Source organism: Sipha flava, unplaced genomic scaffold (genome assembly GCF_003268045.1).
Source record: "Sipha flava isolate LNK unplaced genomic scaffold, YSA_version1 34_pilon_pilon, whole genome shotgun sequence".
In the NCBI taxonomy this organism is placed as follows: domain Eukaryota; kingdom Metazoa; phylum Arthropoda; class Insecta; order Hemiptera; family Aphididae; genus Sipha; species Sipha flava.
Genome location: NW_020273045.1, coordinates 930,493 through 953,216, shown reverse-complemented (window position 1 = coordinate 953,216; position 22,724 = coordinate 930,493). Strand labels below are relative to the sequence as shown.

At 36.8% G+C, this 22,724-nt stretch overlaps 1 protein-coding gene across 4 annotated transcripts in view; it reads right to left on the bottom strand.

The window, feature by feature from the left end:
- LOC112687470 (frizzled-5-like) overlaps positions 1–22,724 on the bottom strand; it is a 92,403-nt gene that overhangs the window by 11,075 nt on the left and 58,604 nt on the right. For 2 of the 4 annotated variants that reach the window (XM_025560190.1, XM_025560192.1), the window contains one exon: positions 20,373–20,414. The gene's annotated coding sequence lies outside the window, so the exon portion shown is untranslated. Of the gene's footprint in view, positions 1–5,014; positions 5,253–5,278; positions 5,740–20,372; positions 20,415–22,724 lie in introns of those variants that run through there. The other 2 variants (XM_025560189.1, XM_025560191.1) reach the window with 2 other exon arrangements.

Genomic DNA, 22,724 nt, shown 5'->3' with positions numbered 1-22,724 from the left:
CACACACACACACACACACACACACACACACACACACACACACACACACACACACATGTACACACAGGGGCGAGCACATTTGGAATGTATGCTTAGTGACGTAGTGCGTATACCTTCGTCATTCCGAGGTGACAGCTGTCTAGGAATCATTTGTAAAACGTTTTTTCTTCTTTTATCTCTTCGTGTACAACGAGTTTCTTACCTGTCACGTTTTTAAGGATTGTCATGTGTATATATATATATGTACTAGTTTTCTCTCTCTCTCTCTCTCTCTCTCTCTATCTCTCCTTTTCTTCATTCCAACATCAGTGATTGTGTTTGAGTTATTAGTGTGTATTTGTAAATTGTCATAAGTATAAGAGAACACAATCGGCGGACGCTTAACAAGGTGTTAGCCCGCATAGATAGAATGAATACGTAATTATCCTCCTGTCCTCTCTCACCAGTACGACCACCGCGCACATATAGGTAAATTCTTGCCCGAAAACAAACGCCTCGGTCCAGAAACACTTATATCATCTACAAACACATGATCCTATTTTACGTATACAGAAGCTCGTGTGATTTTCGTCTTCTGTACACGTACATTTATCTATCACTTCATCCGCGCTACGAACTATTCACATTTTTCATAATACATCTTTTAGCTTTCGAAAAACACCTCTACGTTCAAGTATGTACATTTAAAAATAATAGCGTACGTGTAATAATGATAATACTATATTTTTATGGAAAAGGAAATAAATATTTTTTTTTCTAGCTCGAAAATCATGTGAAAACATTAATTAGTTCTTGTACGATGTTCTACTGTACAACAAAGTGTAGTATATTTTTACGAGCTTTAACATAAAAATATTATCTGTTGATACTGTAAAACCGTTCACTTGCTCTTTATCAATGTAATAATAGAAAAAGTAGTAATCTCAAAGGCGTTCAAGAACTTCATCTAAATACAAAATAGTATTGCACACAATATAGCTGTTATGCATTCAAATGCACATAATAATACAATTTTTCCTACTCTCGTGTTGTAGTAATACACGTGTTGTTCAAGAGGCGTATCTTGTAAGGTATACAGCGAGAGCAAAAAATGTAAATAAAAAATTAAAGTTGATTGCAAACACTTTTTTCGTACCGTCGACAAGAATACATTACATAAGTATAGTCGAACCTTTTGAATAATGGATTTTACTTTAATTATTAATACGGTACCAAATACAACGCGCACCCGGTTATTATTCAATAATAATATTTTATTATTCGTTTGATACGAACGTCGAATAACGCAAAAAAAAAATCATTCAGCGTGCACCCTCCACCTCGTCAACGATCGTCAACAAAAACATATTTAATTAATTCCTCAGCGTATTGTATTGTAAAAAAAAAGACAACGATTTCATCAAAAGTACTTATTATGTTTATTCAGTGGGGGAAAAAACAACATCACCGAGACCACTAAAGTTAAACACTGTTTACGGGCGACAAATCATAAAGGAAAACATTAAAAATAAAATATTATGGTTGTCTTGGTAGTTATTCGAATCGAAAACAGGAAGTGAAGATTGACACAAGGGCTTTGAAAAATCCTAACGACACGTAATTTGACAGTGTTATCACATTATAAAATCGTGCGGGTATCGGACGAGACCTGCACGTTCCTGTGGTATTATCAAAAAGGGTTTAAGAATAATCGTATAACCATAAATGTAATAATATATATACTCGTATATATGGTTATTACGATACTAAGGAATTTTATTAATATTTTTTTTGTTTTATTTATGAGCTTTCAGTTAAAAACTATTATAGCTCGACAATTATGTTACATTATACCACGGGCGTTATATTCCGAATACAAATTTTTGTCATAATGTTTTTGAATTTCGTCTGTTAGACCAAGGACTTGAATACCACATTACAAAGTATCGCATAAGTAACACGAATATATTAATATCATAAAATAACCGTTTGACGGGCTTAGTTTTGCGGCAAACACGGTCACGAGAGTTGAAAAATACAAAATGTTTGGTCGTTTAATTTTTTCTTACGAATGCTTGACCGTATTGTGTCCCTTCGAAGTGTGCAAACGATATTAGAATGCAACAGCGAGAACAATATTAATGTTTATCATTCAGCGATGATTAAACGTAACTTGCGGACAAATATTATACACTCGCATAACATCCACCGCGCAGTTATTGTTCACGGATTCGATCCGAACGGATCGGTGGATGACGAACGCGACGAGTGATTTATTAATATTATCGGAATGGCGTTTTCCTTGTTCGTCGGAGGGAAGAACACGCGAATAGTAACGGACCATCTAGCACAGACGATATGGTTTAATTATAGTAAACGATTTCGATGCGCGCGACTGTTGCGGAATAATAATTATTGCGATCGAAAGCGTGAAAAACCAACAGATCGCGATAATATCGTACACGTACGTGGTATACCGGTCCAACGCAAGCAATACAAATCATTATTATTACAATCGTTTACAAGTATAATGATAACGGTATTACATTGTAGCACGCGAGACGATTATTACCAACGCCGTTGACGGGCTTACGGATTTGTGACGCTATACCATATATATACCTCCTGCGTATTTGTGTTGCGTTTATCATTGTTTAATAAACGTTTGTTCTGAAACGGAAAGTGAATATAGTAATTCAAGTAGAGGTAATAAATTAATTGACTCTTTGTACGCATTCCGTTCGCCACTGAACTCTAGGCGATTTACTCGAGGTCAATTAGTGATCGCTTCATCGTTTGATAAGTAAACATTTTCGTTCGGTTCTATATGTAAAATAATAACCGGTATTGTGTTTCGTTTCTTTCAAACGTTTGCGAATTAAATGTTATTAATTGTATTCCAATACAATCCGTTTCGATAGCTTCAGGGTATTTGTTATTTATAATAACCTTAATACTTTTAAAATATATTTGTTATTCATAATATCTTTTAAAAGTAAGGAAACCGAGAGAGATTTCTATATTACATTTTAACAAGCCATTAAACAATGTAAATATTATGGTACACAATAAGGAATAAAAAAATATACAATCAATTGAAACTGTTTAAGGGTTTAACATGAAAAATGTTTAGACTTTTTCTCAAAAGAATTATTCCTAGGTGGGTACTGCAGACTTATGCCGGATATTATTTTGATTAGAGGTGGATTTACCAACAGGCACAGCAGGCAGTGGCCTAGGGCGGCAAATGTACTAATTAGTACATTCGTACAAAAAACAAAACAAAAAAAAAAAATTAGAAAGAGATTTCTATTCTATATTTACGAAAAACAATGTAATGTTTACTTAAATGTCTAAACAATAGTTTTAATAATGATGGTCCATGAAAATTATCATTGTAAGTTCTCGTCAAAATTTGGTGGACATTCATTGTTGTTTTTCCAAAGTAGACCAAGTAACTAAATACAAGAAAAGTAAGGTGCCTAAAAATTTTAACGAATTGGAATAGTAATTTACTGTTTAATTTAATAATGGGGACGGCAAACACTTAGTGCCTATAGCCGTGAAATCTCCTGATTATAATCATAAGCGTGCGCATGGGGGGGGGGGCTACGGACTCTGGCTTTTTCTTTAAGGGGATCGGTAACATACAGTTATTTTAGTCAAAACATACCCATCTTTTGACCATCCTACCGATCGACCTAATAATGCGAAAATATTTTTGAAAACTGATTTGAATTCGTTATTGTGTCTACTTGAGATCGGTCAGTCCACTTTTCTCAATTTTACCCCCTCTAAAAACTATAATTTAATTTGAATATTTTGAAATTTTTGAATTTTGAAAAGTTAATTATTCAGAATTAAAATCAGAATTCTTAAAATGTGGACTGACCGATTTCAAGTAGACATAATAACAAATTCAAATTTGTTTTCAGAACTATTTTCGCATATGTAGGTCAATCAGTAGGATGACCAAAAAGTACATAGTTTTTGTAAAATATAACACACGTTCTGAATCGGTTGCGCCCGCGACGGTGCGGCGATACTAGTGCGTGCCGCGTGCGAAAACGTTCCTCCACCACTACCATTCCACCGCAAATATCGCATGTCACCGTCTGCGAAGGATTAAACTTACAGATAATATAAAAATTGAAGATGTAATTGATACATTAAAAAACCTTACTACCGTGGACAGAAGGATGGAGTTGTAAATAGTATAATAATATGTAAATAAGGATTTCTTAGGTATAAATTGTGTAAGTTTAAATAGTATTTATTTTTATATTTACCTATCGAATTAAATAAATAATTTATAAAATTTAAAATATTTAATTATACTAGTAGTTTTTAATACAAGAATCTTTGGTTCACTATTTTTAAGGGGCCCTCCTTCGGACAAAGTCTGTGCACGCCTATGACTATGATATTGTTTTCTACGAATTTCATATGTTTTTTTATAAATACTATTGAATTCGAATAATACTGATTTAAATATCATTATTTAACCTTTAATTTGAACATTTCTACTAATTATATAATCAGTCAAAACAATATTAATGACATATTATTATTCTATAGAATTGCATTGTTTTCGTCATAGCTAATGCGTATTTCAATCGTATTTTAATCGATTTTCAAAATCATCATGGTGATGCGTTTTTAAATGAATAATTTTAAATACAGTTTTGAGATTTCTACTCGATCCATATCAGTGCTGTCAACGATGATAACATTAATCGATGTCAAAAAACGTCATCTGTTTAGAGATAAATAATTCGAATAAGTGTCATAAAAATATATATACGAGTATACATTTGTGCACGAAATGAGCGCTAAAATGTTAAATGAGCTTTGAAGAGCGTATCAACATTTAATCTCATTTTCCCCCTAGTTTCTGCTAATTATTCCAATGCGGTTGCAAATCGAATGGTTTTTTTTTTCATAAAAAATCAATTCGAATACGATGATATTAAGTTATTGCTCGACCGTTCTCATCAGCGCGATATTATGTAAAAAAAAAAAAGAAAAGACGTACGCGCGTTTTATTCGCCCAGTCCGTCGTTCATACGTGCTCGCCCCGTTGGTTTTTCCGCCTACGCGACCGTTGCGTTGCGTAGATTCGATTGGAAAACGTTAGCGACGGAACACGTAAACCGGTTTCCCGGTGTGCGCCGAGAACCCGAAAAAAATCCCCTCGTCAAAGCCATAGAGTACAAAAAAAAAAAAAAAATCATTGATTAAAATAACGATTTCGAGGAGACGAAGTAGGCGCTTTGGAGGAGCTGTAAAGTGTTTTTACCGTTCTTTGGTCGTCCAACGTGGATCGGCGGCGGTGACAGGCAGCGCCAAAGTCGACGGGTTTTTCACGCGATCGTGTCGCAAGCGCAGAAATCGCGTAGCAGTAGTAGTTCGTCGTCGTGATCGTTGTACGCGAATCTCGCAACCGCGGTGCTATCGTCTTGCGTCATGTTATTCGCGCGCGCAACGGTTCACGCGATCACGGTACCCCGAGCCGGGGCGATCCTGCGACGGGACGCGATCGGATCCATTCCGGTAAGACGACGTTCGGATGCGCGCGACGAGGGTACGGCACGGACAACGGGTTCAACAATCGGCAACGGTACGGAACAACGCGCGCGGGAAAATTAAAAAAAAAAAAAAATTACAAACGACAATCGGATCGTAACGATCGAATGACCGTCGGGACACGAGATGCGATCGCGCGGCACGGAAGACGACGGACGACTGACGGTGCGGACTCGTACACACCACCACCACCACCACCACCGCTACTACTACCGCCGGTCGTGTGTACAACGGGTGTGCCTGCGCGTGTGCGCGCGTCTACGTCGTCCGTATTTACAAGCGGCCGATATTATTATTATTATTATTATTATTATTATTTCACCCGGTTAACGAGGCGATTCGAAATCGGTCGGGGAACGAGTCCGCCGCCGCCGCATGAAAACGGTCAGAACCTCTCGCGAGTGCGTGCACGTGTGTGTGTGCGTGTATTATATTACTATCGTGTGTACGCTCGCATTGTTGTTAGGACCGGTGGCCGCCGCCGGAGGGGGGTAGGGGGGGGTACTACTTCGACGAGAGTCTGTGCCGTACGTATGCACGGACCACAGCGTGTGTGCGTGCGCGTGAGGAGCCTCGGGCTCGTTGGGCCGTCCGGGTGGTGACGGTGAGAGGTGAACGACGGCGCAGATGGTTTTTCTATTCCGGAAAATAATATTATGTTTTCGATATGTGTTTAAAAAACACAATGCTCTCGCCGTCCGTCCGTAAATATTTTATGCGTATAAATACCCGGTGCTGCTCCGACGATCGATCGGTCGATCGCGTCAGGACGGGCGCGCGCGTCCGGCGTTCGGAATTTTCGTCGGGTGATACGTTTCCGCGCTGCAGAAGTACGCGAACGCGTTGCGGCATTTAAACCGATTAACGAGAGGGAGCGCGGGAGGCAACGGAACAACTCGCGTAAAAATACCACGGCTCCGAGTGTGCCTGCGAACCATCACTCAATTATATTTTTTCACGCGGTGGCGCTGATCGCACGCCGTACGGTATACACGTAAAAAATAATAAACAAATAAATTATGAACAAACGACACGGGCCGCGGGAGACTACAACTCCCCGTCTCGTCGCCGTCGTCGTCGACGGATTTAGTTGCCAGCGAATATCCGGAGCGTTATTGGTCCGTGTAAAATACGTGCGCGTGTGTTTACGCGTACGCTCGCGCTTGTGTAAACTTCCACTCGTGTTGTATACGTCCCAACCCACGTGGCGCTGACCGCGTGCAGTAGCGAGTCGAAGAGAGTCTTATATGAGTTTTCCAAACGTTTATTTTTTTATTTTTTTCCCGTTCCGACGGAATTTCAATACGTAAACGACTTTCACGGCTTATTGATCTAATTCGATTCGGCATATCGATCATTTTCGTATGATACAAATACTACTAAGCTACGTTAGTGCATACGAGTCCGGATCGTGTAGCGTTGTACAACCAATTTTCTAGTACTTGTTTTTATATTATACAGTCCTCCGACAAGTGTAATTTTTCACTTAAATCGTGCATCAAATAAAAACGGTTATTTTTTTAATATTTCGTTAAAATATTAATAATAATTAAAGGGCTACGGGGAAACCGATAATAGTAAATATTCCTAAACTGTTTAGTATTGTTGTTTTAAAGTTTCAGAATTAAAAAAAAAAACTATGAGATAAAGTACGAAACAATTTAAAAAATTTGTATTGGTAATTTTTGATAAAATAAATAAAAAAAAAAAATTAAATTTACTTTTTAAAACAAATAACAAGACGATATAATTACTTGATTTTTTTTCTTTTTTTTATTATTATTGTTTTCCCCGTAGCCTTTTAATTAATATTCCCGTTGGAAATTAATGACGTAATTCAACAGATTATTTCACTAAATTAACTACATAGTTAATTATTACAACAAATAGAAGATTCTGCTTACGTTTTTAGAAAATAAATACGTCGGTAAGACATTTTTTTTTATTGCTATTGAAATATTTGTTCGTACAGTTATAGTTTATCTTGTTACAGAGAATATAATAATTATAAATCTATCGTGAAAAAATCTTTGGAAGTCAAAGGAATAGGAGAAATCAATGACTCCACCCGACTTAACGGAGAAAAATGATTTTTTTCAAAGAGATCAAAATTAGTATTAGCGTTGAAAACAATATGTCTAGGTAGTAATACCATCGATAACCTTCTTTTCAATCAAACGTCTGAATGACACGTTTGCGATTTAACAGTAGACCATAAACTACGATTGATCAACTATTATAACAACGATTCGTTGACCCTCACACTACAACATCTGCAGTCATATGCATTACCGCATACTTTTATTTAAATTTGATTCGACTATAAATAAAGTTAAATTAACTTCAGTGTATACGTATACATTTATGTCGTGTATGTATACATTTACTATTATGCAGATTACAGCAATCGTCGTAATCGCTACCGAGAAACGAAACGGGACATTATAATTCATGACACAGGGAAATTTGACATATTCATTAGTAATTTATGCAAACATGATGAAATAGATGGACGGTGTTGAAAATTTAATGAGCTCTCAAAACAAGCCAACAGCGATGTATGCAGTTTCTTAAGTTTATTCAAACCTGCTGAACTTGTTCAATTCAACGTTTGAATAGTTATTATTATTATAAAGTACTGCGGTTCATAACGAATATTTAAATCAGTTTACATGCTAGCAAATTGAATGCGCGTCATGGTGTTCTTTATTTTCACGATTAGGATGAACTTTGCATGCGTAGGGGGTACGAAAAAATTCCATGAAATAACAATGTGAAATCCAAAAACGTATTTTCACCATAACTTACGCGGTGGAGAAAAAGAAAAAAAAATTGCTCGTTGACAAATCTTCGATTAGACCTCATGTCGACGAATGTTTAGGAGGAATGGAGGGGACGATATATTTTTTTTCAATCCCACTCCGAATCGGTACAGTGATTTTACTATTAGTTGTACGATGATGAAATGTGTACTAAAACGCAAAAATTCTCGTCGTGGTCTCGACGGAATCGAAAACCCGACAGAATGAAATGTACACCCGACACGTTCGTAAACACAATAATATGTCGATGTTAACGTTAAACCGTGCGTGTTGCGCTACACGCGTAAGTTAGAAGAAAAATGTGAGTACAATAATTATTGCCGGACGACGAAAACGTGATGCGTGTGCTCGTTTTCGAGCCAGTGACGATAAGAACACCGTGGTTCGACGAAATATTATTAAAATATTGAAAACTGTTAACAAACAAATCGTAAAACATTAATCATTTTTCGACCGGGCCGGCGCGTTTTTAATTTATTGTTTTCTATACTACTACGTCGTACAACACCGGCCGCGTGTGGGTAACGTACGCTGTACACCCGTGAATAAACAATGACGTCGCGTTATTTAAAGCGGTGCACAGCAATTATTATTATAATTATTATTGTTATTATTATTTTATCGTGTATACATGTAATCGATTTCGATTGAGCGGATTGTGTATCGTTGTGGCGCAAACGTTTTTCGTCGACGGACAGCTGCACGCGAACGCTAAACGATTGTGTATATTTTTAGCACAGTTTATGTAGTATTTTATTATTACACGCGTATGATAGGTACGTACTTGCGCAGTTATTGAGCACCGTATAACGTCGTCTAAACATCTGTACGGCGCTGTTCTGCAGTTTAAACACTCCTTGTATCCGCTATGGCGCGTTTACGACTCGGTGTATACATTGCTATGTATCGTTTTGTTTTCACGACCAATGCGTTTGCACACCATGGCACTGCAGTTTTTATCGTGCGAAAAATATACACCTCCTGGATAACGCTCGGTTCTCCGGGCAACGTATGAATATAGTTTTTAACTAATCTTCCGAATAAAAGGGTGCAGTGCAAATACGTTGCAAGTGAAGTATTTGTCATTTTACGAGAGCGCGATATTAGTTTTTTCTAGCAATAAGAATCCGTACAAAAAAAAATTCCGTCTTTAACGGTGCAGGCATGTACTCCTTGTGCACTTATCCAATAAATATAACGATAATGGCAACGAAACACGGCACATTTTACCAAAATGTATCGCTTACAATATATATATACTATGTGCGCACAATATCAATATCACATACAGCAGTATCTCTCGCGCGCACATACATTTTCAATCATATACATATAGTGACAATAGGTAGTGTTTATTGATATAATTACGATTGAATAGCACGCAAAAAATTGAAATATTAAATTGTGTATAACAATCTACTTACTATAAAAGTCCTCAACTTACCGCTTTTAAAGATTGTAGCATTAGTGGCTACTATTTTGTCAATTTACTTAAATTACTCATTTGTGTTACTCTCTTCGGAAACTCATTTTTTTTTAATATTTAAGAAATCTACTAACCTCGAGGATGAATGCAATGGTGTAGCATGTACTTTATTTAACATATAGTCTAAGCCGATCATAAATGAATTGATATCAAGTGTTCAACAATCACAACTAGAAAATTAATAAATATTTAATTCTTTAATTAAATCTTCATTTTCTTTACGTAATAAGTATAATTAATATAATTTAAATGAATAATTGTATATATATATACAATATTTTGGATAATCTAATGGAAGAAGAAAAATAAAATTATATAATTTTTGGTACAAAACATAAAAAGAATTTGCCACTTTTGTTGTATACCGAACCACTTGAAATTTTCGGGAGCAATAATATTGACGTCGTTGTTCACAAGTAACGCATATTATGTATATTATAATAACAACAATGTAATAATAATAAAAATACGGCGGTCGACGATTTCCACTCATCGTGTAGTCAAGAGATCATTATCACTAATGTGGCGGCTATTTCGATACAATGTAAAAAAATAAATAAAAAATAAAAACACCCCGGGGGTCTTAATTACCAAATAGTATTTAAACAGATACGATTGCATTGTGTGAGTCGAAAAAAAAATAATAAAAACATCCACTCTTAAACAGCACTATGTACAAGCTCTATTATATTTAATGGAAAAAAAATCATGTACATGTGTTTAACTATATGTTATCATTTTCTCTATTGTTCGAATCGCGCGTAATTATACGTTTTACCGAGGACGTTACACTCATTTTATTCATTTACATTTTTCTCTTTTACTCACCGCAATTAATCAAAGCTCTTGTCACTCAAAGCACATTTTATTTACCGCGAACGTTATCCTTACCAAAGAACTCAAATAGTTTTTATCAACGGTTTTGAAACAGAGCAGCTACTTACATTTGATGACGCAGCGATGGTTATTAAAACAAGTTGTTAAAACGTATATGATACATCCGTACGCCGTTGGCGCGTGCATTAAAACGATCTAAGTACGGAACAATGATTTTTATGTATTTGTTCTTCACGGCACACGTTCCTGCTTTGTACGAGTCATGTTTTAATTTACATTTACGAATACAGCAGGTTTGCCGGCAACATTGAAAATGTTACGATTTTGGATCTTTCGAATGCGAACCGTTCACGCGTGAAGTTAAACTAATATCGTTTTTGACGAAACAGGGATCGGCTAAATGGTTCTGTTATTTATTTTGAATGGAAATTTATTGACATCATCGTCGACGGGCGGGAAATTGATTTAATAAAAATGTGGCGCTCACGTCACGTTTAAAAATTATGTTCACGTACCTACATCGTACTACAATACAGGACTTTTGGAAATGCCTTCATTGAAATATAATTTAGAAGCTTCCGTGTATCTTTATAATCATTTTCAAATTGGTCGTTAATAATCGCTCATAAACAATCCGATTGCGATTACTGTTTATTTATCCTTTGCTAAACAATTCGTAAAAGACGCGTCTCGGTAATCATTATTTGCAAGAAATAATTGATTCGGGTCCAATATTAATTATTATATATTATTGTATAATCGTAATGATTATGATTTTCTTACAATTGTCTGCTGTTTCGTTTTCGAAAGACGGCAAGAGTGGCCGCCACGGAAGTCTGGGTTGAAAACAATTGGAATTTCGTAATGGGGTTGTCGTTGCGGGTGTACCGCGTTGTTGATCTATTTGCGACCGAAGAAATTAACCGGACGCACGGGATAAGTGCGTTGGGCGCAAGGGTGAAAATCGGAGCTGGGCCGACTCCCGTACAAAATGATATTGAAAAGCGATTGTGCTGAAGATAAAAGAAAACCGCTAGACCCGCCGTCACATCAGCAGCGAAACAATGCGCAACGTTGTACCGGAAACTGTCCGTGAACAGTGGGACGCAGGAACGTCATGAGGGGTAATGCGAGGAGTCGGTATTCACGTCCCATGGATTTTTGACGGAAATATTAAAAAAATCTTAGGGGGGGGAAGAGGAAACTATAACGAGGGGAAGACGTTTAAACATCGTTTAAATCGTATGCCAATGGCGTTGTAGTAATACAATAATTTTTTTTGTACCCAATTATTATCATTCTCCGACCACGGGTGTACACACGCCTCGATGTTTCGCGCGAAGAAATCAATATACGGTATTACGAGAGTGCGAAGTACACGCAGGACTTCTTCCAAAGCACCCCTTCGGTAAAAATCCCGGCAGGGCCGATGGCGGAACGCGAACGTGCAGTGCTCTGCCGCGGCACCCCCAGTCGTAGTTTGTGCGAGCGGTTCAACGCACGCACCGCTCTCCGTATACGTATACCCGACGACTCGAGAGAGACCTGCGAGCCGGCTGCGGTGCTGGGGAATAATATCTAGATATCCAAACGCTTACTTCTATATCGCGACTGTTCGGAAAAACGTTGTTTAATTACTGTACTACCTTGTCTGCGTGTAGATATCTGTTCGCGTGGGCTCGTCCCGATCCAATGAGATTAGTTTTTAATTACTGTCGTCCAAAAATGGTCGCACGGATGGTGAGATAATGTTCCAAAGTCTTAACAATCGAAAATCGAGAGCCACGTATATACTCTACTTTGTGTACATTTCCATTTTCTAGCAATATATTATTTCACAATCGTTTATTCGTCCGTAACTTTCCGTACATAAGCATAATGTTTTCATGTTAAATACTCTTTTAATGTAATACCGTTCGAATACAAACGTTTTTAAATCGCTTCGAGTGATTATCTTTCCAACGCTCATCGGTGATAATTCGCACTAGTCAGAATCGAATTTGTCTTGTACATCTAATCAGTATTCTTTCTGAAAGGAGAGTTTACATTTCTCTGGAATTTTGTGAATATAGATATTATATTATTATAATTAAGTCGTAAGTATACATTTTTTTGATCCCACTCCCCTCCTCCCATCCTCGAAAATACGGTACTGCGTATTATATTTAGTCCAGATACATTTTCTGCTTTTGTAATTTGCTGCTAAAACTGCTTATTTATGTTACATAACATTATCTCATTATTATTATTGTTATTGTTATAGTTATACCGTCATCACTGTGAACGTTATGCCGGTTGGGTCGCGGAGAAACGGCCGTTTATACGATTTCCGAAAAAAAACCGCGATGCGATACATTCACAGTGTATCTGGTTCGCAGTCCTGTCGTACGGGTTAGTTATGGGCTATCCGAATGTAAATAAATTGTAAAAACAGTGCGTTTTGGCTTCACGACCGTCACCCATAGTACACCACCCCATACGTGTAACAAAAACACGTTAATACTGTATTGTTTATACCAAGAAAAAAAAAGTAATTAAAAAAGTACGATTATGTAGCTCAGCAAACCCGCGATCGATCTGTGTATACTATCGTTCGTGGCTGCGGTTTGGGTTCCGATGAGCAGTCGCAAACATACTCGTACAGTGAACGAAAAAATAAAATTAAATGAAAAAAATAGACGAGTGACTGACTCCGGCTGCTGTTGAACGTCCGCGGTCGTCAAACGATTGAGAATTTCAAATAATAATTACCAATATCGACTATCAGATTGATAACATTTTATAATGAGATTCTATAACGTGTTGGGAATCGAACCCGTCGAGCATAGCATTCTGTTTTGTTCTTTTTCTTCTAATTTTCTTCCGACAAATCGTATACGTAGGTCAAGTGTAATATTAACGCATCCTAGTCATAACTATTATTGCCTACTATAGTAGTATACTCTGACATGATTTTATCAACGTATTGTAATGCCAAAAAAATGACAAAAAATTACATCTTATCCAAAAACTGTATGCTTGGTGATCGGAATTTCCGCTTGTGAGTTCATACTGTTCTGCTGATCGTATGTGACGTGTGTTCTATAAAAATGTATGAAGTCCTGGATTTTGTTAGTTTTCAACATTTTTTTTTTTCCATAATCGCCGTTGTACACAATTTTAAAATATTAATTATTAGTTCATAAAGATTCTTGTGAACAACTCGACTAAATAAATCATAAATACATATAATATTTGACTAATATAGCGATTCGATTGTCGGTACGCATTTTTTCTATACGTTTTAAATGATTGTAGTTTTTTTTTTTTAGTGATTTCTATGGCGTTTCAAGAGATGTTTCGAAGTTGAAACGCGATTTCTGAACAGGTCAAAGAAATAATATTCTCGGAAATGTATATTTTGTTTGAGGTTTTGACAACAAGCGTTAAATCCATTGCTTCGATGTGTTACTTCGAATAACAATAATTAACTAAAACACGCACCATTTTTCAATTCGAAAACCAAAACCGATTCACATAATTTATTCCCAATAGGACACAAACCTACTACACTCTGCATACACCAATATCAGAGATGTTTTGCTGTCATTTTTTTTTACTATTTCAAGAGCAATTCAATGTATTAATCGTTTGGTATTCATAATGTGTGGATATGTCATTGTAGTACGATTGAAATTCGTATCGGACGTGTTAAACAATAGACGTGATGAAAATATTAATAATAACGTTCGTAAGAATATAAATTGTTGTCATTAAAATATATAGTAGTTGATTTCTTGGCACTTTTTAACGTTAGTTGAAAATCTGTGAAATTATTTTACGTTTTTCGTTAATCCAGCCATAAGCGACTGAGAAGTTTTTCTCGTTTTTAAATACAGCGTAATGAATCTAAATAAAGCGTAAGAACATAATATAGTACGTCCGTAGTTCTTCATATTTTTCTCATAAAATATTATTGTTTAAAAATGTATTTATATACCGCCACGCCGTAATGCCTTTTTATTCTTTCTTCTTTGACGGTTCACTTTTTGACTCTTTAAACGAGCGCGTTTTTAGCCGGCAAACTTTAATGCATCTTTGTCTTCATTACCGATCCCGAAAGCAGTAACAACTTCGGTCATCGGCGCACTCGGTCGCGACTAAAGTAGTTTTACTTTTCCTTTTCTGCTACCTCTGGGTTTTTATTTTTATTTTTTTAAGACCTGAGACAGCGACAATAACAAACGGCCCGCCGGTGACAGAACAATAGTTCTCTTTCGGGTCAGACTACTTGAAACCGAAGAGGAAAAAAAAGGAAATGTGTATTAAGTTAACTAACTATAAATCTCTTTTCGGGTTTTATTGCTTTCGAAAAGCTAACATTCATCTCAGAACCACGCGTATCACCGTGTAATGTTAACAAGATAATATGTACGCGCGTACACGAGGCATGTACCACGAAAACTTGCATAATTAAAATTAATTTCTACGGTGTTGTTCGATGGCGCGTGTCTTTTGTTATTATTTGTCACAAACTGTAAATGATACACGGCATACATCGATGTGATAATATGTTCGGAACACGCAGCTGTTTAGCGATCCTTTATTAATTAGTTTTTCCACTTCTTTATAATAGTAAATGCTTTTCCTGCTTTTCACTTCGCTGTTGCGCGCATGTTAATTACTACGAGTATAATAGATCCATACTAATAGATCGGCAAGAAAACTATTTTTTGTTCTATTTTCAGATCAAAACACAAATCGTTTGGCATTTGATGGGAAAAAAACTCCAAACCAATCATCTAATCCATCGTCGTCTGACTACAATTTGTTTTATTCGCCCAGTTCCTATTGTAATGGGCAAAAAACCTCGCACCGTTTTGAACAACATGAAACCGTGTTCACATACCCGGGTTATAGCGAACACAACTGCTATCGCTTATTTATTATAGGACTTAACCGTGTGGAACGTGTACACTTTTCGATTAACAATATCTCTTTTTCTTGTCCAAGTATTGACGTCCCAGCTCATTTTCTTCACAGACCAGTTGGGTGCAATCAGTGTCATACTTAAACTTGAGTTTTGACAGAGAGGGAGGTATAAATGTACGAGTTCGATGAATAATGTACCTACGTACGAAAATTTAGAAAAAAGGTTTCATCCTCCCCCCCCCCCATATCCGTTAGTACGTCAATGGAAGGAATTATGTTTTTACGCTGAATTCGCCTACTACACATTACACTAAGTACTACACTACACACGCATAACTGCGGTTACTGCCGAAAGCTCCATATCACCGAACAATGATAATTTTACGATTTTTTCCCCGCCGTCGAATCATCGGTATGCGTGAATCGTCCGATATTACGTTACTGCAACGGAAGCATATCATTCATATATAATGTTTTATCTGGTCACCACGTTACACTCGTGCGCACACTCCGATGTTTACCCAGTCCGAACGTTGACTGCAGTTTTGCTTTTAAAACTATGTTTTTCTGTTCGTCTACACGTGATTATATTATACGATTTAAAAATATCTGTGAACCCGTATGCACACACGCACACATATATATTATTATTATTGCGTGTTTTTTTTTTCTCCCAACATGCCGCGCGTCAAACCACAATGCAAACCATACTATACACACATATAGTGCACGCGACCATGTCAATAAATCATATATGTATATACTGTTTTTCTACTATTTATTTTTTGCCTTTCTTTTTTTTAAGTCTATTCCTTGTACTGTTGAACGAATATCTTACAGTGAAACCAATAAAATGTGCTCGCTTAGTGTGTATTATTGGTCCGTATTTACAGTACAATGTTTGCGTTTCGAAACGAACACAAAAACTACTAAGCAGTAGGCGCGCGTAAACGTGTACACGCGAGCCCGCCCAAACACATGCACTGGACGTGAAAATGCATTTCGTCGGGACCGTTTAACAATGACATTTTTTCGTCGTACGAATTGTTGAACATTATTTAAAACGTGATCACTTCTCACGTCCGTGTAGTAGGTACATACGGTACATACTCAACTAGAATATTAAACGACGTAAAATATTATTATTATTTTTTAAAAGTATTAAACGCTTTAGTCTTATGCACGCGCATACACGTTATAATTATTATCATCATCGTCATCGTCAACAAGTGTATACAGACCGATGATAAATCAGCGGATAGAAAAGTAGGTGCCCATTATACACTCCGTATTGTACAGATGTCCGGAGTCGCGTACGTGGCCGTGCGCGAGACGAGTAAAAACAAATAATAATTATGTAAACTATAGCCTGTCCCGTACAAAAAAAATTCAACTAATTGAACCCGATAGCTATCGGACGTCTCGCGGCCTCGCACAGTTTAAAAACGGCTAATTAAGTTTGATAAATATACGCGAGCTCCGCGTGCGGTACACATCTTGCGCGTGCGTATATGTAATTTATTCTATTAGAATAATAATAATAATTATAATTATTATTATTATTACGGTCGCGTATAATGAGAGGAACGGCAACCGCGGTGCGGTGGAGCCGAGTGGACCGGGAGTTACCGCTAGGGGCGGTTATCGACGCTAACGGTTTACCGAAACGAATAATAATAATAGTACGAAATCTCGTGCGTTCGGTGCGTACGAAAATATTTCTATTACGCGGCAGTGTTCTCCTGAAAAACGTCAGTATTTGATTAATTGTGCTACGAACACAACGGCCGATTCGCCCGTCTCGTTTACCGACGAAAATCAATTTCAACGGCTGTGTCGCGTATTCGCCAATATAATTTGTAATCGTATTGCAATACGACGGTCGATTTTTAAAAAGGCCGTATCGATGTGGTCTTTCCGGTATACAGTAACGTCAACACGCACGTGTTTGATTTGAAATTCTCTTTCTACCCAACCAAACGGTAAACAGAACGCGATTGATTAACATTCAAGCACTTCGAGAAGAATAAAATGTAAATAATTAAAAAACCGTAGAAGTGAATTTTGGGGTCGATAACAATTATTCAAAAAAAAAAAAAATAAATTAAAATAAAATTATCGAAATAAAAGTGAGAGTAAAATTAAATAAAAAATGAATGTGCAGCTATTATTTACTGCACAACAATTGAATTCTTTCGTGGTATAGCGTACAATTTGTCGATTATGAATATGAAAAAAAAAAAATGTTGATATTGTTAGAAAATCAAATTAAATATATGTATCTACTACATCGTAACAGTTTCTATGTGTACTGATTTTGAGTTTTTATTATTAAAGTATTGTTTTTGATCGCAATGTATTATTTAGAAATTGAGATTTAAAGTTATTATTTTATGACGAAAATTTTATGCGCAAACAATGAACTGTTACGTGCCACCATTTCCCGCGATCAATTGACGTGAACCAGTGAAACCGAACGTAAAGCGCGTTATCGCGGTTAATAATTGATTGGATTTTCGTGCAACGATGTTTTCCCAGTGCCGGGCGAAATCACGTGTTACCATCATAATCGGCGCATCATCGTTAAAAGCTATTCAACCATAATCGCGTCCGCCGACAACGGTCAAACGGCAGTACAAATAATCTATTTGAAAACCTACTCGTACATGCACGTCTGCTTGGACAGCGCAATTTGATGCGAACATTGCTGTACACAAACACGGGATCATTATTATGGTTATAATATATAATATATAATCTCCGTTGATGCGCACACGGCGAGTGAACACCGCGACATTATTGTATTATGTTGCAGTACGTCGCGTTTCGTACGTAATAATATCGTAATAACATCGTCACATCGGATGTTCGCGATTGTTTCGGTCCGTTCCCGCGGACGCGCAAACCATTGTTTTACGGGATATTATGCGCGTTTTCCACTTCGATAAATATTGTTCGGTCCTTCTACCGCTCAGCTGCACAGGGTGCGCGCGCCCGTAACGCGTTGGGCAATAGTTATCGTTTCGCAGCCGTCCGGTAGTCGTTCATGTCGCGCGTCCACTATTCCGGTGTTGCTGTACTATCGAAATTATGAATACAATAAAAGCGATGTTTGTTCCTCGAACGCGTCGAACGAAACGACCGGTGAGCATTTCGAATGCCCGGATGGTGGAGGCGCGTTTTCGACGTATCCAACAACGGTTCGTTCGCGGCTGCGATAGGTCACATTGAAACGCGACAAGCACACGAAACCGTTGCCCGAACGGAGTCACCCTCCGTCCCTGGACGAATAGCCTCCACCTTCGCGTGCCCGCACGTCTCGCACGGAACGGCTCGTTCGTTTTGACAGCGATTGTTATGAACGGCACCCTGTAGACTCGCACGCACGTTCACCCCGGCCCACCTCCCCGTTGCACATGTGTACATCGGTATCTGGTGCGCGGTTCAGCGTGACGCCTGAAATATTATACAGCTTGTGCACGCGCGCGCATTTCTTGCCAACTGCAATAATTCACGTGGCCCAAGTGCCGTTTGCCACGAATCCCATCGCCCTACGATATCCGCACTGTGTACGTGTGCACGCTCGTGTGTACCTGCTCGCGGCTCCGCCGGTGCCCTCTCCGCACCACATACGCCCACCCACCCGCGCACCAGTGTTTTGATATTCGTCGTCTCGCAGTGAAACAACCCCTTCGCGGTCGAGGAATGTCGCGCAAAATATCGGTCCTGCAATGTTATTACACTGTATAATCGTTCGGACGTGACGGGACGTTGGCCGTGGCAAAGGGGCTGCTGATCGAGAGGCGGCGGCCGCGTCTCAGTTTTTTTGTTGAATAATTCAGTTTTTAAACCAAGAACCTAGGAAAATAATAAGCAAAAGAATACTTTAACATTTATGAAAGCGGAAGCCGGCTAGCTTTGGTAAGGCAACGAATACGTGCTGTAAACGAGCGATACTTTTACTGCGGTGCTTAATACTGTAACCCTGTGTGTTGTTAATCATTAGGTGCATTGTTTTAATATTGATATGCGGTTATCATTCATAGAGTCTCTTGTAGATATCGAAAAATACATTTACGTATGAAATTATTTTATTTCACAACGCTACTGACTCATCGAAAATTAAATAATTCGCGATTATTAACGCAGACGCGTCGTGGATTGGTTCAAAATACGACTGTATAACCGTGCAGTCGTTACACTTTTCAAGACGTTCGAGCGGTAGGGTTACGAAAATACGACATGTGCAATTTATAACAACAGTGGCGTACAAATGGGTAGAGGGGATACAAGATAAATCCTCTACTATTAAATAAAAGAAAAATTCAGTTTTGAAATGGTTAGAATGAAAAATATAAACATGAATATTTAAACGTGTGTATAAAATGCATTATTTGTCAATTATGATGGAATCACAAAAACATAATTTTTTCGTTCGAAGAAATATAAAATAGTCGTTTGACATTTGTTTACTAAATTAGACTAATCTACTCGATTTAAATGTTTATACAGTTGTTTTCCTTTCAAACCACTGTTTTTATTTGAGACAGTTATGACATCTTAAGTATTTAATGAACTGTTAATAAGAAATCTGAACCGATATAATAATACCACGTTCCTTAAAGAACGCAAAATAACATATTTAAAAGTACGCAAACATTTATATTTTATTGCTATAGCTACTGCCTCTCAAGTCTTCAAGTCGGCTAAATTATTGTAGAGTATAGAAATAAGAAAAAACGTTTACTTACATGTCAAAATCCAGATCACGGGCCAATTGTACGTAAAATAATCTGAAAAAATAAAAAATTAAAATTAAAACAAGTGTATTTTATAAGAAAATGTATAATTTTTTTTTCTTTATCTCGTATACATTTTCCCGGGAAATGTTATAAAAGGAATCGTATTTTTTTTTTTTTTACATTTGGAATTACTTTTTAAAACTTTTATAAGTTATTAATGATAACTTTTGTTGCTATATGTAGTATACGAGTAAATAGTAATTTTATGTGTTTTTTGCGCGTTTCGGATTGAATGACAAAGTAATAAGCCTTGTGTATTTGTATATTATTATTATAATCATTACAACACAAGTAATGTATACGTACGCTTCATTTTTCTCGCTCACAAATAACATTAGCAATAGCTACTGTTGTATACGTCTCCAATGCACACAAGACATTTTAAAAATATATACTTCTGTGCGGTTGTGCTGTTTAATTTAATTTGAACCCATCGGTTGCATATTATTATTCATGTTGCATATTCACTTAATTGTGGTGTGTAACTGCTCGGCTCTGGATTAACGCATGGCATAGTTATAAGAATGTATCATCACATTGTATTGCAATCGATTTTCGAATCTAAAGTCGGAATGCTTCTTTCAAACAACATTTGCACCATAAACCGTTCGCCGAAAAATTCTATTGAATATATTGTTACGTCAACGGTTTTTTTTTTTTGCAAAATGGGACCAACGGAAACGGAAAGGCTAGAAATTTGGTTCCGTTAGAGACTGGACCCTGTGTCTTTAAAACTATTTAAAAATGCCAAAAGTCAACTCAAATTTTGTTATTTTATTTTGCGTGTATAATAAAATATGATTTTTAAACGGTGTGCATGTATAACGTGAGAAAAAAAAAAACCGCTTATAATAGTAGAATCATAATATGACTTGTACTATATACGTACAATTATTGTACAATGTGAAATAAAAAAGGGGAGTCGATTTACACAAATAACTCGTGGTAGAAATAATTCAAGTACTATTTTTTTCTACGATTACGAACGACAATATATACTATACAAGTATTCGCTCATCGCGAACTGAGTACATCCAACAAAGATGCTGTTCTTTTGTATTTTTATTTGTTCATTTTCAACAGTTATAATGTAAACAATGCACTCGGTCGAGTTGATCATATTTATTTAGCCGTTCTCATTCATTTGGATTTACCTCCGAAATCCCACTATGGTGTACTCTAAAAGAGTTATTAATTACAAACTCATATATGACACTGATGTGTGTGTAGATTTTTTTTTACCTACTTAATATTTTAAATGTATAAACCGTTATGATAGCATAAAACATGTTCGTGCTTTGTTAGCGAGCGTACGAAAACGGAAAGAGCGAGTCAATGTCGTTTTAAACAAGTGCGTCTGAACGCATTCATATAATATATTTTCAGTTATAATACGCTGAAAATGTGACACAAAATAATAGTATAAATTATTTTAGCTTTCAAATAAAACATGGTAGTAAAATCCGTTCACGTATACAGTACATGACGTAACCTATCATAATAGAGAAATGCATATATGTATATATACTACATACAAGCGTATACTAACCTTCGACGCGCACTGTAAATATTTTATCATTCCCATTTTTCGAATGATAAATATTTACGCAACCAAAGTAGGTAACAAACCTATAGGTTTTTTTATTGTATTTTTCCTACATCAAACACGATTTGCATAATATTCTTTCCTATTATTATTTTTCTAGTTCCAAAGCAGGTGTAAATATTAAACGAAACAATGTTTACTACAAAAACAAACCACGTTGGTGATTTATGTAAAACACGAGATGTCGCGGGAGTTAATTGGACGAGATAACGGAATGTGAAAATAAAAAAAGTTTCAAACCGTATAGCATTTTATTTTTACGTTTCTTACGTTTATGGGCGATTTGAACAATAAAAACAGTCGTTGAATTCAGTTCATTTGCCACGGTATTTTCCCGATCACGGTGAAAAGTTACCCCGTACTCTAAGACTACGGAGAAAATCGCAGCGAAAAACTCGGCGCTAAGTCTCAACATTTTGCACGATGTTTTGTTCGGGACGATTTTTTGGGAAAACGAAATCATGTCGTATTGCTCCTGTTACACTCGTGACTCATGAGCTGACTCAGTTTTATAAAACAACCCGTCCTTCACTTATGAATTCTATTTTATCAAACCATAATCAATAAATCATATCACCGATTTTGTAGTTATTACCACCACTGTGGTAGCATACCATTACCGTTGCAGATTACACGTAAATTGTAATTTTACATCATATACTTCATAATTAACTATCCATGATTGACAACCCATC